This window comes from Arctopsyche grandis, chromosome 11 (genome assembly GCF_051622035.1).
Source record: "Arctopsyche grandis isolate Sample6627 chromosome 11, ASM5162203v2, whole genome shotgun sequence".
NCBI lineage: Eukaryota > Metazoa > Arthropoda > Insecta > Trichoptera > Hydropsychidae > Arctopsyche > Arctopsyche grandis.
The window spans coordinates 13,521,142-13,526,439 of NC_135365.1; the positions used below are offsets into that span (position 1 = coordinate 13,521,142).

The 5,298-nt window shown below is 34.2% G+C and overlaps 1 non-coding gene across 1 annotated transcript; it reads left to right on the top strand.

Annotated features, from left to right (window-relative positions):
• Positions 1 to 3,994: 3,994 nt before the first annotated feature.
• Positions 3,995 to 4,084, top strand: TRNAY-GUA (transfer RNA tyrosine (anticodon GUA)). Its single transcript is given in 2 exon segments — positions 3,995 to 4,031; positions 4,049 to 4,084. It is a non-coding gene; the product is annotated as a tRNA-Tyr (tRNA).
• The last annotated feature ends 1,214 nt before the right edge of the window (positions 4,085 to 5,298 follow it).

The following is a 5,298-nucleotide window of genomic DNA, read 5'->3' on the forward strand; positions in this document are numbered from 1 at the left end:
ATCTGCAGCTGCACAACCGGATGTCGATAAAGTCGAGTTTTTTGCAAACGATGACAAGCATTGTTTGGGCGGTGGATGTGGGTGGGATTGGCGCTGGATCGTCAGGTATGCTCGATATTAATATCCGCATCCCCTCCCAGCATAGAAAGGGATGCCGTTGGGGGATGACGTGGAAATGGAATTTCTGATATGACTGATTTTCAGTGCGCGAACGTCTTGATGGGAAACCACCCATCCTCCCCCAGCCCTAAAACCGCCGATTCGTCTTTGACAACCGTGACACAGCTGCAATTAGTCAACTGTTCAAATGTTCATACATACACGCCCAGCAAGACGCTCGAGATGTTTAAACAATTTATTTATATCGAACTGTATCTGAAGAAGAAAGTCTCAGTTTGCCAGTAATGACAACATGTCAAATAATATAATGTGCAATTCATGTAAGGTAAAATGTTAAGTATCTACATACATCTACATACATATATTGGTCTTGGTACATCAGAATCTTTTTGACTTTATATTTGTTTCAAAACTAGTTGAATTGCCGGACGTTACTCAGGCAGTAAAAATTAGAAAATTAAATTTTTCAGAAAATTTTCCTTGACTCTGGATTCCAAGCCTTTACACAAACTATCGACACACATACTGGTATTTTTCCTCAAAAGCTGACCAAAAATCAAAAATTCAAATGTTCACAAATTGAGTTTATGTTGGGGTCCCAAAGCAGGTAGATAAATATGACGTTACACCGTGGAGTCCTTACCTGGGTTAAGCTCACTAACCAAATGTAGTCGCAGTCGAATCCTGTCATTTGTGTGATACGCTTGTTTTTGTTTGCGGCATTTTGTTGTTATACAACTTTCTTTCTGATTATTTTTGATGGAAAAGTTTAATATAGACGTTGAAGAACAAGATATATACACTAGATTGATCTAAATTTCATTCCTTTTAAAAGTTTATTTTACTTATTTCGACCTGTCAACAAACCCTACTATTTTCATTTAGGTTTCCTTTACTTTTTTGTATAAATTGATGTTTTTAAACGTATTGCGCTTATTTTAGCTGAATGAAATGTATGTGATATGAAACTTTAGGATCTCTACTTATATTCTAGTAAAACAAAGTTTGCACTTATTTGCATTTAAAAAAAAAACAATAGTAATTAAGCGTATTTTGGAACTCCAATTTTCTACTTATTTTCATTCTTTATTTATATCTACGAACCGGAAGCTTTATGTCTACGAACCGGAAGCATCTACACAATATAATAAGAGAAAGCACCAAAAGGCTTTATATTCAAAAATTCAAAGATTTTGAACAAAACAACTAGTAATTGTTACAAAGTGCTCTCCTGCGAAACTTGATGAATTTTGAAAAATTATCAACAATTTTAAGGTTGTTTAAAATCGTCAACAACTCGCATGTATGTATGTAATAGTACAGAAAGCTATTTTATGGGAAAAGGCGTAAAAAATTTTTGGCCTGGTTTTCAGGCCAAATACCACTCTGTGCAACGGTCTAAGTTGGAATGTCACGAGATTAATATACCAAATTAGGTGATTATCAATTGAATATTACAGATTTACACAGCGTACAAAGAAAAACAGTAAACTTTATTCTTATGTCAAAAGAATTCATCATCATCATCGTTGATCATCTTTGTAGTTTTTATGAAAGAATAGAAAAAGTAATTACTTGGCTTATAAATAGTGTTATAAAAATGTATGAATGACATCTGCTCAATAGAAAAACATCAAATTAGAGAGAATTATACCGGGTTGATATGATGCGAGTAGCTTGGACAAAGTAATTCGGTCGGGTAAGTAAGTCGAACCACACACTATTTTACCTGGGTCGGATATCAGAGTTCAAAAATCACCTGTTGCCACGCTCCGAGTAACGTCCAAGCTACTCTTCCATGATAATTGGTCCAAGCTACTCACATCGTGTGTACCCGGTATTATATGTAGCAATAGACTATTGAATTATATTTGTGACACTTTTTCAAGCGGACGTTGTTGTATTGCTGAAAAAAATGGAAAATGCAATGATTTGATATTGATAGATTTTGTATGAAATCATTAAATAATACAACAAAAAAAAGTAAAAAACCAGCTGATTCTAATTGAAAATGGCTCACTCACATTTGATAACATTCAAATACATATATCAAGACTTATTCACATGTAAATAATTTCAATGATTATGTCTAACAAATTATATAACAGTTCAATGCCCTATCGATTGAGCTATCGTAGTGTACGTATGTTTAAACGTGAAATTAATGTAGAAAAATTTTAATCAGACTGTAAACATTTAAGTCAACACGTCAATCGAGTGTCATCGACGGTCACATGTTGTTCCAGCGATTGACACGTGTCCCCGAGACCGAGAGCATATCTGTTTACTCGCACTCTCTCACTCGACTGTCAGTGGTGGATGATAAAGTGAGCCTCATTGCGAAAACGTTCGAGGGATCAAAACATTGATTTTGAGGCTTTTAAACTACATATGTTCATAGAAAATATACCGAGTGTATAGTATGATATTGAATTTTGATCATAAATATTCAATGTGGAGATTATTCTTTCACTTGCTGTGAATAACTTACACAGTTTATATTTATATTAAAATATATGTATAGGTATCAGAAGCGTCGCCTAGCCCGTGCGGGGAGTGAGGTCTGAACCAGGTGACACCATTTTTGGGGTGATACCAAATTGTTCAAATAAAAAAAAACGCTAATTCGTCATATTCGTTGTATGACGGTCCTCGAGTGGTTACACGCCTCATTTCAATTTCTGTATATATACAGCTTTCTGTATTTATACAGCTACCATGAAAATACAAATAGCATCAAATATGAGTCATAATTAGCTTTTGTTCGAATTCCTCAGAAATTAATGTATGTAATCAATGCAAACCAGCAAAGTAGATTAGTGGTTAGCATAAAATGCTTTGAACAGAGTGGCCACAGGTTCAAATCCCACTGGTTTCTGCTGGCCAGACCTCGGATTTGTGACCTCAGGTCGATCGTTTCTTATCAGAGTTTACCAATTGATCTGATTTTCATTAAAACGGTTCCAACGAATTGGCAACCTTGCCGAAAATCTCGAGTTTTCATCAATCTCGAATTTCGCTGAATTGTATAAAATGCTGCAAATTTACAAATTTGACCATAAATGTATCCGTGGATGTTAATTGATATGTATTTACTGAATTACGCTTAATTGTTAAAAATACTGCAAATTTACAAATCTCTGTGAATATTAATTGATATGTATTTATGTACTTTGTATAGTACTAATAATATTTGTATCAAATTTAAAATGTTTCTGGCCAGGAAGGCGCACTGGGGTTGCCTGTTAGGGCTTCCTGGTATAAACAAATGTACCTATAGGTAAGAAGTTCTTAAGAAGAAGATTCAGTCAGACAAAGAAGCAATCCAGAAACAACGTGTGAACTTATATTCTCTTTTGGCGCTTCTCTCTCGTAAGTCATAATAATTTAAAAAATATTAATAATTAATAAAAAATATTTTTTGGTGACACCTCCCCCCCCTAGCGACGCCACTGTAGGTATTAAACAATGATCAAACAAATGGTACAGTGCAAATAACTATATGGCTATAAAACACTTGCTATGAAATTTTTACTTGTTGCTATGTAATTTAAATACTAATAATGCAATACTAATTGATTTTCTTTAATATTTAATGTTAATTTACTTCTGGGAAGGGAAAAAAACTAGCTCTGAAAGATTTAATTTAATAACTATTCCCAGATATGCTAAATTGAAATCGGTACTAATACATTCAAAATAAAGCGGTGATTTTTTAAACCGGATTTGTATTATCAATATATAAAATAATAATTTAAGAAATAATTACATATATAAAAATTTTGTAATATAAATATTACAATACAAAATATATTAATATAATATTTAAAGCTATTTTTCATACCAAAGTCGATAAGTGAATGGAAAGAACGTGCCTTCGATAGCTCAGTTGGTAGAGCGGTGGACTGTAGCTGAATATGACGTAGTAATCCATAGGTCACTGGTTCAAATCCGGTTCGAAGGATTTTTTTTAATCTTTTATTTAATTATAATTATTTTATACATAGGTATACATGTATAAAAAATAATTTCCTCATTGTAAGCAAATACAAACGATAGGAGCTGCGGCTCTCGGGTATTTTCACACAATTAAGTAAGTTTAGGTGTGAAAGGACATAAATTAGATCCTCATCGAGATATCCTCGAAAGTCATCTCCGTTCCTAGCAAGGGGAAGTCTTACAAACGAACAGGGGTAGGCGGAGTGGGCGGTTCTTATAACCATTACACTTTACAACCTATTATGTGCGACCTTTCCGAACTCTCAGGGATAAATTGCGATTGTGTGTGACTTAACGTACAATAAAACCTTCATCCGAAACGTAAAGTGAATATTGAAAACGAATAAAAGTTGCATTTATTGACCATCGTCCTAATGCGTTGACGTTTATTGCGGCGAAGGAATGGGACTTTTTAAAGTCTGAAAGGTTCGGTGCTAACTCTGGACGAATTTTTCAACATTTAAATGAAATGGAGTGTTTTTACTGCCTGAAATGTTTGTCGATATTAAAAAGTGCGGAAACAAAAGGTTATAAGAGGGTTGAATGCGTTCCGCGATCGGCTTAAAATAAATGACATTTGGAGTCGATATTTAAACGCGACATTACTGAGAGATCGATTTAAACTAGCCTCAATCGGTTGCCAATAAATTTGCATTCTAATTTTCACATAGGAATTGTTGGATGCTTGAAATGCTCATCTATCCATATTGAACGAAAAGTACACACACAAACATTAAGGCTCATTTATACCAGTTCATTTATACCAGTTCATTTATACTAGTTCAAGCTGGCAACTGCACGTAAACAGCAATACGTAAAATATTCTTTAGTACATTCTACATGGACACATTCATATGTTCCGTTATATGCTCAAGGCTTATCCAAAACGGCAGAAACCGACACAATATCTTCATATTATAGAGCAGTGCATGTCACCAAAATTTATAAAGCAGAACCGGCTTCTTTAAACAACAAATAAATATTTCCGGAAATGATATATTTTTATAATATTGACTTAGACGATACGAAGTGATATTGTGCCATATCGTTGAGCTCAGTAATGTATATTTAAGCCGATTTTGCCTTCACTCGTATAAAACATGTATGAACGTGCTGAAAACGAGTGGCACTGAATAGTATGAATAGAAGTTGTCTTTTCCGTGCAGTGCTGTGCCGAGC